The sequence below is a fragment of the Dreissena polymorpha genome, chromosome 5 (genome assembly GCF_020536995.1).
Source record: "Dreissena polymorpha isolate Duluth1 chromosome 5, UMN_Dpol_1.0, whole genome shotgun sequence".
NCBI lineage: Eukaryota > Metazoa > Mollusca > Bivalvia > Myida > Dreissenidae > Dreissena > Dreissena polymorpha.
In genome coordinates this window covers 119,029,984-119,045,191 of record NC_068359.1, presented here as the reverse complement: position 1 = coordinate 119,045,191, position 15,208 = coordinate 119,029,984, and the positions used below count along the sequence as shown (strand labels likewise).

Sequence of the window (15,208 nt, the reverse complement as noted above, 5' to 3'; positions counted from 1 at the left end):
TATTCAAAATTGATTATGGTACATGAAAAATGATTGGACAGAAAATAGTACAAAATCTTATTAATCTTTTTCCTACCTTTGAACTACATTATTATAATTGTCTAATTCTGACATGCTACGCACTGGTACCATTGACACAGTCTGACCTGCTACACACTGGTATCATTGTCTCAGTCTGAAATGCTATGCACTGGTACCATAGTCAAAGTCTGACCTGCTACAACCTGGTTACATTGTCTCAGTCTTACATGCTATGTACTGGTACCATTGTAACAGTTTGACATGCTACGTACTTGTATAATTGTCTCAGTCTGACATACCACGTAATGGTAACATTGTAACAGACTGACTACTATATATTGGTACCATTGTCACATTCTGACATGATCAGACTGGTATCACTGTCCCAGTTTTACATACTACATGTACGTACTGGTACCATTCTAACAGTCTGACATGCTATGCACTGGTACCCTTGTAACAGACTGACATGATATAAACTGATTTTGGCACAGTCTAACATGATACATACTGTTATCATCGTCACAGTCAGACATGCTAAACACTGGCACCATTGAAACAGTCTGACATGCTAAGTACTTGTACCATTCTAACAGTCTGACATGCAATATACTGGTACCATTTAAACAGTCTGACAATCTATGTACTGTTACCATTGTCACAGTCTGACATGCTATGTACTGTTACCATTGTCACAGTCTGCCATGCTATGCACTGGTATCATTGTCACAGTCTTACATGGTATGTACTTGTACCATTGTCACAGTCTGACATGCTACTTACTGGTATCATTGTCACAGTCGGACATGCTATGTACTGGTACCATTGTCACAGTTTGACATGCTACGTACTGGTATCATTGTCACTGTTTGACATGCTATGTACTGGAACCATTGTCTCCGTTTGACATACAAATGTACGTACTGGTACCATTATGACATTCTGACATGCTATGTACTAGTTCCCTTGTTGCAGTCTGGCATGCTATGCACTGGTACAATTGTCACAGTATGACATGTTAGGTACTGGTATCATGATAACAGTCTGACATGCTGCGTACTGGTACCATTGCCACAGTCTGACATGCTACATACTGGAATCATTGTCACAGTCTTAAATGATACAAACTGGTAACATCGTCACAGTCTGACATGTTATGTACTGGTGCAATTGTCACAGTCTGACATGATACATACTGGTACCAATGTCACAGTCTTACAAGCTATCTACTGGTACCATTGTCACAGTATGACATGCTAAGAACTGGTACCAATGTCAACAGTCTGACATGATACATACTGGTACCATTGTCACACTCGTACATGCTATGTACTGGAACCATTGTCACAGTCAGGCATGCTAAGTACTGGTACCATTGTCACAGTCTGATATGCTATGTACTTGTTCCATTGTAACAGTCCGACATGCTACGTACTGGTACCATTGTCACAGTCTGACATGTTATGTACTGGTACCATCGTCGGTGTCTGACATGCTATGTACTGGTACAACTGTCACAGTCTGATATGATACATACTAGTTCAATTGTTACAGTTTGACATGCTATGTACTTGTACCATTGTAACAGTCTGACATGCTATGTACTGGTACAATTTTCACAGTCTGACATGCTTAGTACTGGTACCATTGTAACAGTCTGACATGCTATTTACTGGTTCCATTGTTACAGTCTGACATGCTACACACTTGTACCATTGTAACAGTCTGACATGCTATGCACTGATGCCAGTGTCACAGTCTGACATGCTATATATTGGTACCATTTTCACAGTCTTACATGATAAGACTGGTATCACTATCCCAGTTTTACATACTACATGTACGTACTGGTAACATTGTAACAGTCTGACATGCTATGCACTAGTACCCTTGTAAAAGACCCACATGCTATGTACTGATATTGTCACAGTTTAACATGATACATACTGTTATCATCGTCAGAGTCAGGCATGCTATAAACGGGCACCATCGTAACAGTCTGACATGGTACGTACTTGTACCATTCTAACAGTCTGACATGTTATGTACTGGTACCATTGTAACAATCTGACAGAATTTGTACTGTTAACATTGTTGCAGTATGACATGATGTGTACTGTTACCATTGTCTTAGTCTGCCATGCTACGTTCTTGTATCAATGTTACAGTCTAACATGGTATGTACTGGTACCAGTGTCACAATCTGACATGCTACGTACTGGTATCATTGTCACAGTCTGACATGCCATGTAATGGTACCATTGTCATAGTTGACATGCTACGTACTGGTATTAATGTCAGTGTTTGACATGCTATGTACTGGTACCATTGTCTTAGTTTGAAATACAAATGTACGTACTGGTACCATTATGACAGTCTGTCATGCTATGTACTAGTTCCCTTGTTGCAGTCTGGCATGCTATGCACTGGTACAATTGTCACATTATGGCATGTTGGGTACTGGTATCATGGTAACAGTCTGACATGCTACGTAGTGGTACCATTGTCACAGTCTGACATGTTTCATACTGGAATCATTGTCACAGTCTAAAATAATACAAACTGGTAACATCGTCACAGTCTGACATGCTATGTACAAGTACAATTGTCACAGTCTGACATGATACATACTGGTTCCATTGTCACAGTCTGATATGCTATGTACTGATACCATTGTCACAGATTGACATGCTAAGTACTGGTACCATTGTCACAGTCTGACATGCTTTGTACTGGTTCAATTGTAACAGTCTGACATGCTACACACTTGTACCATTGTCACAGTCTGACATGCATGTACTGGTACCATCGTCACAGTATGACATGCTATGCACTGATACAATTGTCACAGTCTGACATGATACATACTGGTACCATTGTCACAGTCTTACATGCTATGTACTAGTACCATTGTCACAGTCTGGCATGCTAAGTACTGGTACCATTGTCAAAGTCTGACATGCTATATACTGGTTCCATTGTAACAGTCTGACATGCTACGTACTGGTACCATTTTCACAGTCTGACATGCTTTGTACTGTTATTATCGTCGGAGTCTGACATGCTATGTACTGGTAATATTGTCACAGCCTGGCATGATACATACTGGTGTCATTGTTAAATTCTGACATGCTATGAACTGGTACCATTTTCACAGTCTGACATGCTAAGTACTGGTACCATTGTCACAGTCGGACATGCTCAGTGCTTGTACCTTTGTCACAGTCTGACATGCTATGTACTGGTTCCATTGTAACAGTCTGACATGCTAATAACTTGTATTATTGTAATGATCTGACATGCTATGCACTAGTACCATTGCTACAGTCTGACATGTTACGTACTGATTACATTGTCACAGTCTGACGTGCTATGTACTGGTACGTTTGTAACAGTCTGAATTGCTATGAACTGGTATAATTGTCACAGCATGACATGCTATGTGCTGGTACAATTGTAACAGTCTTACATGCTACGTACTGGTTCATTTATCACAGTCTGACATGCTATGTACTGGTACCATCGTCACAGTCTGACATGCTATGTACTGGAATGATTGTCACAGTCTGACATGATACATACTGGTACTCTTGGCACAGTCTTACACGCTATGAACTGGTACCATTGTCACAGTCTGACATGCTAAGTACTGGTACCATTGTCACAGTCTGACATGCTATGTACTGGTTCCATTGTAACAGTCTTACATGCTACACACTTGTACCATTGCATCAGTCTGACATGCTATGTACTGGTACCATTGACACAGTCTGACATGTTATGTACTGGTACCATTGTCACAGTCTGACATGCTATGTACATTTACCATTGTAACTGTCTGACATGCTGCGTACTGGTGCCATTGTCACAGTCTGACATGCTATGTACTGGTTCCATTGTAACAGTCTTACATGCTACACACTTGTACCATTGCATCAGTCGGACATGCTATGTACTGGTACCATTGTCACAGTCTGACATGCTACGTACTGGTACAATTGTCACAGTCTCTGATGCCATGTACTATTACTATTGTCGCAATCTTAAAAGCTACGTACTAGTACCATTGTCACAGTCTTACATGCTATGTAATGGTTCCATTGTAACAGTCTGACATGCTACACTCTTGTACCATTGTAACAGTCTGACATGCTATGCACTGGTACCATTGTCACAGTCTGACATGCTATGTACTGGTTCCAGAATATCGAAGTCGAAAATAGTAATCACCATTAAATGATTATCATATGGTCGGCTAAGTATCGCTAATAAACATTTTGTTTTCAATGTGTTTTAGTATAAAACGTTTTAAACTAATTCTCAACTCAACTACGTTGAATAGAACATTCTCAAACAGTTCCATCCGGTGTTATCATTTCTGGTGATACGTACTGTCAAGTTTGTTATTTATTGGAACTTAATTTCTTATTACAAATGTTATTGGCTAGTTGATTTAATTTATCTTACAGAATTTGATAAAACAGGCATCACCTTATAATGTTAGCATGAATCAACAAGGGATGCAACTCGTGACGTCACTTTCCAGGTTGTGAACAAAAGTGGTGCTTTATTACTTCGCTTTTTTGCTTGGATTTAACAGTCCGAAATCACCCAATCAAGATAGTTGAACACTAAAGTAGCATTAATCTGACAGAACATTCAATTTCATGCTGCATACAATTTACTTACATGACAAAAATTGTAAACCAAAAACTTTGGAATATTTGTTATCGCTTTCATAGACAGTGTTCCTGGCTGAAAACAATGTGCTTTTAATTGAAATTCATTTATTCATTGGTATACACCAGGATATTGGTAGAATATTTGCGGAACACATATGAATTTTGATAACATGTTGTGTCTGTCAACATTTTCCGAGTGGTTAAAGCAATTGCCGATCGTACATATATATATATATATATATATATATATATATATATCTATTGATAGACATAGGCCAACTGATAAAATAAACTTCATATGTCTGGTGAATCGGCCTTGAAATTATCACTTTATTACATGAGAAGCAAACTCATACATTTATCAACCAGTTATAGTCAGTAACATTTAAATCTTGCCCATTTTCGGTAATAATGAAAAATTCACCAGAATAATTTTCGTCGAAATTCTTATATTTTCCTCAAATATTAACTTTGCTGTTGTATACCATAGAATTAATTGATTAAAAAATAGTTTTACCTTGATTTTAGGCAGGAACTCTTTATATAATTGCTTAAAAAAGACGCTTCAAATTTAGCGCATAAAATATTGAAAAAAAAAACATATTTCAGTTGATCCCATTTCGATAATATCACGAATTCTTATAATTTCTAACAACCACTTATTTTTGAAATTATGGCACATATCTTATAAATCTTGAGTAATTTCTTCTTTTTCACGAAATCCTATAACAGTTTTTTTTTGGTAAACAAAATGTTAATATTATATATACCGGTAGTTTGTTGTCAATTTTAGATTCTGTTACATTAAGAACATTTAAAAAGTATCATTGATTGAAGTAATTTTGAAAAAAAAGAAACCTACTGGGGTTCGAACCAACGCAGTGACAATATTAAAGGGACTGAGTATGACATTTCACATTAATTAAAGAACATAAATATATTTTCCAGTAAGCAATAGTAATAAGTCCGTGTGATGTAAAACACATAATAAGTAGAATATCCAAATGAAAGTTACTTCAAACTGACCGCTGAAATAACTTCGTTAGTCAGTGTAATGTAACATTTAAGTCTTCAGTATTATCATACATTCATTGTACGTATTAAGAATTGCAGTATGGTGGCTTATAAAAGTCATACGTTTCGAACTCATAGAGATGGCAAAAAAGGATCCCGCGAACCGGATTCGAACCAGTGACTTTAGGATAAAAGTTTGTCAGAACCACTACAGTCCTCCGCTCTGCCAACTGAGCTATCGCGGGATATTTGGGCAAGCTACAAACTTAAATGTGCGTTGGTATAAAACGATACAAGATCGAGTAGTGATTTAGAATGCAGTTTAATATACATTGTTTTACAACATTTCATATGAAACTTCGTGTATGTTTAGATATCAATTACAAAAAGTGCCATGCACATAAACAATAACCCTACATTTTCGTTAATAAGAGTTATTGTCCATGTTTGCTTGTGTATGATGCATCTTTTAAGTGTTACATCGTAGACACAAAACAAGATTTCAGCATGAACCTTTACGGGTGGATAGATATTAATGACGATAATTGAAATGCGAAAAAAAACAAGTATCCTTCATTTTAAAGTTATTTAGGACAATATTGTATATCAAAAATAATTGCTTTCATCATTACAAAACAATTTTTTACGTGAGTTCTCAGATTCATGAATCTTATGATTATTAGAAGTTTTAATTACACCCCACGTTTTGAGTTCATTAAATATCCGAATCGACAAACAGATTCGAACTAATACTAAGGAACACAGTTGCTCATAACAACTACAGTCCTCTGCGCTACCAACTATCGAGCGGTATTTAGTTGCAATACAATTGTTAATATATCGGTATACATATTATCAGTTAGGAAACGGGATTGAGCATGAAGTTTCACATAAATTGTATAACATACCTAAATTTTCCAATACGCAATAATTAAATAACCAGTGTTATATAACACACAAAATAAGCAGAATATGCAAATGAACGTTACTTTAATTGGTCTGCTGAAATAATTACAGTAGTCAGTGCAATATAACAATTAACTCTTCGCCATATCATACATTGATTAATATTATTTGGAGTTCTAACAGGGTGGCTCATTAAATATGACGTTTGGAACTCATACAGACGGAAAAAAAACGATCCCGCGAACCGGATTTAAACCATTGACCTAAGAAAGGCGAACCGGATTTGAACCATTGACCTAAGAATAATAGTTTCTCATAATCACTACAGTCCTCCACTCTACCGTCTGAGCGGGATATTTAAACAAAACCACAAACTGAATGTATTTTGCTATAAAACGATAAAAGATCGAGAATTGATTAAGTATTCAGTTTCATATACATTGTATTACAACATTTCAACATGAAACTTAGCGTATATATAGAGAGATAAAAAAAGAAGTGCCATGAGCAACATTATAACCGTACACTTTCTTTAATAAGAGATATTTTCAATTGTTGTTCTGTATGATAAAATTTGTCATTGCTATATCAGACACACATATATATAAATATATGGCTGGAAACGCGATTTGGACTAATCTGGCAAAAAAAATATGACTTTTTCAGTTAGGCATATATTATGAAATTGCTGCATCTTAATAATCAACATACGAAATTTGAGCATCAAAATCCTAAAAATGACAAAGTTATGCCCATGGAACATGTCACAAACACTGAATTCCGCTGTTGTGTATGAAATGACGTTTCAATTCACTGAGCACCATTACATGTTATGCTGATCAAGTTGTGTTGTTACTTACACCATTGTTCGCGTTTTTCGATGAACATAATTGATTACAAGTAAAAACGTTATTGCAGTATTATAAATCATTAAATAATTATGGTTGCCATGGAAACACACATATTCAAATATTAAACATGTATGCACATTTTCTAAAAAAGGCGTGTATTCAGAAATGGAACATTTTGTATAACTTCCACCTTAACACAAAAAAGAACAACTGCTCATGATACAATTTGTGTTGTGCATCTATACTGTCAAATATATTTCATATATTTTAAAGTAATTTTATTTTGTGTTTTGTTCAATGATTGATCAAATTAATGAGGCAATATTGATTAGGTTAACCGTTGCTATGAGAACAGTAAATTGTCACTTGCAAGGACATGATATTTGTTAATCAACAATGTATTAATAGTCAATATATTATCAAACAAAGCATAAGGGTTGAAAGAAAACCATTAATTTATTTGTTTTTATAAAAAATTCACTCATTGCAATCAAAGGGATTCAAACACATGCTTTTAATCTAAAACAAATTAAAGCAATAAGCACTACATATTTAATATCACACGTCACCATAGATTGAACTTAACACAACAAAATGTTTGTTTACTGGTAAAAACAAAATATACACATAACATGAACACATACATAATTTACATCACATAACTTGATGTCAATATGAACAACAACATTTTAGTGATAATTTAAGAACACGCACCAGACATGAAATACAGTGTACTTATTATGATGTAAATAATATTTTATAGTGAATATTACTATGAGATAGTTAATTTTCACTAATTATAAAATAGATTTAATATATGTAACTTAATTTGCAAAATAAACACAAATGTAAACAATGTACAATTTATTTCATAATGATTAACATACTGTAACATGTTTACTATGTTGTTATGGATTACAGAGTGCTTAAAAGACTACACAAGACATGCATAGTTGATTGGTTACACTACAAATTCATGTATATCAATCAAAATGTAGTTATTTATTGTTGAAACATTACCTGTTAAGTCTGGAATAAAACAATATCTATTTAAAAAAAACGTCAATCACAACACACCATGAACACAATATATTGTCTCAGTTTATCATCCACACAATGCCCAAACTGACAATAAGATGTAAACTTGGTAAGCTGAGGTTGCACAAGAATTGGCAAAATTCATATATGAAGATCAGCAATAATATCATATACATAAATGACTAATTCCTTATAAGCAACCTTAACCTTGTCTTCTTCGAACACGTGACAAATACATCACAAATGGAGACCACCTACTTGTCCACCATATATTGCAATTGCAATCAATCAATATGCACTCTTTTTCTCCATTGATATTTTTCTTTCCAAACTCGATATGTGTGAAAATAACACTAACAATTATTAATCAATTTATATCTTCAATTAAAATATTCTTGTTTCATTCAGAATTTACTCACAACCCTCCAGATATGCACACAAAACAGAGCACAGTAAATGTTCTAAATTTAACATAAAGTTTAATGCTTTTAAATTACTTGATCATACATGTATTTAATACATGAATTTTATTAATTATGTAATTAATACAATTATGTATGTAATTATTAATTATACTATTAATTGTCTTCACCAAAGTATTGAAATCAAGGATTAACTAAGCGATTTACCCGGTACATGCTAATCTCTTCCTTGGCATTACTGCTTCATCGACAGCGTAAACTGCTGTCCATCCTGTTGCATTATACATTTTTCTTTAAATTTGTAATTCTGTGATTTTAACAAAACATCCTAACAACTTTGTATAGGATTTTGTTTAATTACAGGATGCTAAACACATGTAAAGTAAAACATGCAGGGTGTAAGTCATATACTACCTGATAATAATGAGAACTTGTTTTGGTGTTCGCACTTTTCGGTTTTTCTCGAACTGTATTTATAGCTGAAACACATGACCGATATGATGCAGCTTAAGAAAACAATTAATATATTCTCTATTTCATCATTAGCCATTAATATGGACATCCACAACTTAAAATTCTGACAAGAATAGAAACATAAAATTTATACTCATAAACAATCATCGTTAATTACATAAAGTGAAAATCGAATGGAAAGAAGAATACATGCACACAACATTCTTAACAAAAAAATGTAACAGTAAAGTTCAACAACAAAAGGCAAAACTAGAGGTTTGTTACATTTTGTCAAGTTTCGCCCAGTTTCGGGTAAAACATACAAAGAAATGTCGTCTTAAATCTTCATTTTGACAGCCAAAATGACTCATACAGAAACCGTGATTGGTTCAATAGATTAATTTTACATTAAATTTCATCAATATTGACAAAATTTATATTGGTTGTAAAAACCAACACTGAAAAACTTAGAAAGTCCTACCTTGACAAAACGCAGGCATTTTATCCTTAAATTTTAATTGCCAAATCTGCCCTGCAGTATTCATTGCTATATAAGCTGAGGTTAATTTAAACCATAAAATGTCAATAGAAAACGGTAAATTTTAATTCCCCGCACTCGACAATCTTGCTGTAGGTTCTACTTGAAAATAAAACTATTGTGAATGTCTACAAAATATGTTTACAAAGTGCCCGAAACGGTAGTCACAACTTAAAGTCGTTTTTTCTCGGAAACGACGTCAACGCCGGAATAGTAAAAATCGTGTTCTTACATACATATATGTGCTGTTATTTTGTCTTAGTTATCTCTGTAACATAAATATGAAGATTAACAGTGCACAAACATCTCGACCTGTGCTTTAAGACACACTCTTTATAAATTTGAATCTGTTATGTTCATTTCAAACTTGCGATATAAAAAGCTATACAATAATTTGGAAAACTGAGTTGCGTCTAAGATTATGCAATAGCGAACAACGTCAGTGCCATCATCGCTTTAATTGTTGTTGTTTTCAGTTTTTGCATTTTTGCACAGCATCCATTTAATCTTACTTGGCTACAATCACTTAGTATTGACCTATTGGCCAATTAAATTGAAATTATTGTATTGTAAATTGCGTCATTTATTGCAGATTGCGAAAATAGTTTGGTTAACAATCGGGATTTAGTAGATATAATGTGTGTTTTTAAGACATAACAAATAAAATGGATATTTTCAATGCTCGGTTAAACCTGTAACGCATACAATTTTAATTTCTGTGATTAAACTGTACATGCAAGTTAACACAGTTTGTGCTTCACAAGATAATTAGAGTAATCGCTCGAATTTCAACAAAATATTATTTGATATGATATAACCCCCATATTGTGTTTTTTTGTAAAATCAAACACAATATGTTAACATAATTAATGTGGAAAATAAGTCGTGTGATGTAAATAAATAACAAACAAAATTTGGCCGACCTTCACCCCCTGCTACATTAGATAAATTTATTTATTGACGTCAGACCATATAAAAATGAGTGAAAATACTAAGAACTGCTCTATTGTGAGATATTTCTAGGTATAATAATCAAATGTGTCTTGTTCTGAGAAAACTGGGCTTAATTCATGTGCGTAAAGTGTCGTCCCAAATTAGCCTGTGCAGTCCGCACAGGCTAATCAGGGACGACACTTTCCGCTTTATTGGTATTTTCAGTTTCAAGGAAGTCCCTCCTTACCGAAAATAAAGTTGAGGCGGAAAGTGTTCCCTGACACAGATGTTTTGAACGACAAATAGCAAATTCCGTGCTGCTTAGCAAGCGCCACACGTTTCCACCTTGCGTAAGGTAACAAATATAAAAAAGGAAAGTTCTATATGGGATCTATTAACACTATTCCTGACGTCAAACCAAATCATAAATAAAATTGAAAATACCAAAAAACAATACAAGTGTGGGAAATTTTAGGTATGATACTCAAATTGTTTGAAAAAAGCTCGCTCATGTTCAAGACATGGTGTTAATCGCGCCGTTTTAAGGTAAAAAATATATATAAAAAAAGAAAGTTCGTTAACAGATCCATCAAATGTTCTATTTATCTTCGAATACCCACATAAGCTATGTTATAACATCTTCAAACATTGCGCATGTCCATCTGATGGGTTCATGATCGTTCTTTAACCCATTTATGCCGAGTGGACTCTCCCTTCCTTCTAAATTGGATCAATTAATTTCCAAAATTAGGGATGTCTACCATATTCATTTCTATATTTAGAATATTTCTTACACAAATTCATTTAAGCAAACAGCACAGAACCAGATGAGACGCCGCATCATGTGGCGCCTCATCTTGGTCTACGCTGTTTGCCAAGACCTTTTTTCTAGACGCTAGACATAAATGGGTTCTGGTTCCAGTGTAATATCATCACACTGTTTGAACTTTGTAGACATCAAAAGTTATGTGAGCGTGTTGACAGTGTTGTGTATATAATCATTTCCAGTTTAATTTCTTGCCTCCGACACAGTATCATAAAAACTCCTCTATCAGCCATATAAATATTTGATAAAACCCTAAATACCTTAATGTTTATGGCTAGTATTAAATGCCCATCAAATTTGCAATATTGATACAATGCACAAGACACACCTTTACCATAAATTTGAGTACGATAAAATAAATAGGTAGATTAATCTATCAACAAACGGATCACACCATCTCATACTTGCTCCGATAGTTTTAAAAAGGAGCTATATGTAGAGAAAGTGACGCGACGTGACCATTTCATTATATTTATATAGGAGCGGATTAAATAACGTGCTGATGGCAACCTAAATTATTTAATGAGTATATGTGTATTAAATAAATGTCATTTTCAATATAACTTTTGCCTTTTAAACGATTATTTTAATTTTCAGATGATACGTGTTGAAGTTTAAAGCTGTGCAAATAAGAGCTTTATATAAGACAATTTTATAAGCGACAAATGCTTATGCAGTCATTTTTCTTTCTTATAATAATTACAATTTATTTTTCGAATGGAAAGCCATTTATGTTATCATGAACGTAGAGTGTACGTTCTTTATTCCGGCTCTCGTAATTATTATACGAGGACAAAGTATACATGCGCATATGACAATAGTCTATCGTGCACGATGTATATAACACGATATGCATGTAACGAAAGAAAACGATTGGCGTTGTTGTCTTGAGAATGTAAGCACATAGACTTATCTACCTCAATTACTGTAACTTATACCATAGTATTGACCACTTCTACAACAACTTCTATCCCGACGACAACTCCTCCCTGGGTCTTATACGGCGATCTTGAAACCAGCAACATCTGTACCGGAAATTTTAGCGTAAACACGATGTCTTAGACATAAATTGGTCGATGGCAAATTAACAAATTTAAGTTTAATTGATATTGCTTTGTTGAATCTCGAAGTTAATTGCCAATCGTTGTACATATTCAGTGTACAACATAACAGTCTAAATACGTGTACATTATGTGACAATATTTTACATGCATTATGTAGCCCAAGACTCTATCATATATGTTCTTTACATATGTTTTAATAAATGTCTCACCTGTATTAAACTTAATTTGATAAGGACATATCGACCTTTGCCCGGGATTTGTAAAAGCTGATGCCAACTTTTTCTTTGGCAATCTTTGCCAGTATGGAGACCATTGTTTGCAATTAGTAAAGATACAGACGCAGTGGCACAACGCTCAAAGGCACTGTCAGGTGGCCGGACATGGAATTTTGATTGATATACATGATCCGCGAAAACAGGACTATGTCGTGAGAATTTTTGGAAAAGCACCCGGATGTACACTCTATAAGGCCCTGATTAACAGACAGTGAAAATGAAGGAGCAGCCTCTGAGTGACGATGGACTTGGGTAACAGGCATGTTCAGATTCAAATGTGCATTTAGTAAGCTGTGCAAAAATTTCGAGGTTTTCGTGGATTGAACTTTAGTTTTGTCCGCATAGAATCAATGATGCTTCGAATTGTGACGATCAATAAATAAATCTGTATTTAAGACTCAGTTATTTTCATTTTCGTTTAGTATCTAATCGTGGCCACGCTTCAATGCACTATTATTAACGCATGCGTTATCAAATGTAAACGAATGAAATTCTAGAGTTCATTATCACTTAAAAGTCATATTGGGTGTTCAACAACCAATTAAAGCGGCATAACAAATCAACTAAAACTACATAAATACTGAAAATATTCTGTTTACGTGTCCTACTCGATGTTCGTATTTTGCGGCTGTATAGTAATGATTTCCATGCAAACAAACAATATGTTATATCTACTGTACCATATTGTTTTTCATACATTTTATTAACACATAAAGCAAATATCGATGTTTCGGCAATCATAAAAACTTATTTAAATGTCAATGTCGTTCTATACTTAACCGCTAGTAGAGGCATGTAAAAGATGTTTATATATTTAGTACAAATATCTATATATATATAATGTTCTATACGGGATCCATTAACACTATTCCTGACGTCAAACCAAATCACAAATAAAATTGAAAATACAAAAAACAAAATATATATATATATATATATATAGGTATATGGTAATGAATGGCGGTAAAAAACATTTTCATCACTTGTTTGCGAGAATAAGAATAGAAACAAAATAAAAAATATACTTAAACACTGTCATTTACTTACAATAACATTGACGTTCATGTACTCAAAGAGTGATGTTATGTTTGAAAAACTGTGAAATCAATGGTTTGTTTATTATAAAGCATTTTATACATTTATGAAAATCAAGAATAATACAGCACAGTATTCATTTTGTTCAAACAAATATCTTATAAGTACAATTGTATTGTCTTTAAACAAATCTGGTTTTTGAACAAGCGTTTACAACATTTATCATGGAACAACAAGTAACAGCCAATTTATTAATTACAAAATCTACTGGAAATCATCTTTTTGAATAAACAAAACAAGCTTGTTGCTACTGATCAGAATAACACTGTCTTACAACACAGTGGTCTAGGTAGTGAGTGCTTTTACATACTCAGTTTTTGTATTACTTGTTTAACATTTATTTGCTTGCACTGATCGACAAGCAGACTACATATGCATTGTATTTCTTCAACATTTTAATTGCCTTATAATTGACAATGTTTGCACATCTGATCTTTATTACAGCATAGCTGATTTTTATATGCAGACAGGCTGATATAGAATCTTCAATGTTCTATAAAAGTTCACATATGTTTCATTCAAGTAAATCAAGAGAACCAATAAACAAGGATCACAATTTGTTGTATATGTCTTCCTTAGAAACTTTGAAAGTGCAGGAATCACTCCTTCGTTGATTTCTGAAAACTGTCAGGTTTGAACAATGGAATGGCGTACGAGATGCCCAGCGCTTGGCAGAACAGCTTATAAAAATGGAAAACCAACAAAACACATAAAATTGAATAAATAAACAGGCAGTTTGTTTATGTTCCTTTTTAATGCCCTTATGTTGATATTGAAAAACGGAAAGATTGTGGTACGAAAATCATGTTATCAACAAGGGCTTCTTACCCCTTTTAGCTTTCTGCAAATTAAGTATTGTATAACCTTACATTTACAACCCAATCCTCATTATAACCGGGGGAGATTGCAACACTAATAGATTAAGTGGTTTGAGGCCTAATCTTTATATAGTGAGATGAAACCATATGCATATATATGAAACTGGGGAAAGTGCGAGAAAACGAAGTAAAAAGAAGTTAAAAAGACTGATAAGTTAAATCGAAATTACGTTAAATTTGGTTAATAATCGCGTTCCTGATAGATTACAACC

The 15,208-nt window shown here is 33.9% G+C and overlaps 1 protein-coding gene and 1 non-coding gene across 2 annotated transcripts in view; both read right to left on the bottom strand.

The window, feature by feature from the left end:
* Nucleotides 1-15,208, bottom strand: part of LOC127881061 (uncharacterized) — a 158,281-nt gene that overhangs the window by 42,392 nt on the left and 100,681 nt on the right. The window lies entirely within an intron of this gene.
* On the bottom strand, nt 5,872-5,962 carry Trnay-gua (transfer RNA tyrosine (anticodon GUA)). Its single transcript is given in 2 exon segments — nt 5,872-5,907; nt 5,926-5,962. It is a non-coding gene; the product is annotated as a tRNA-Tyr (tRNA).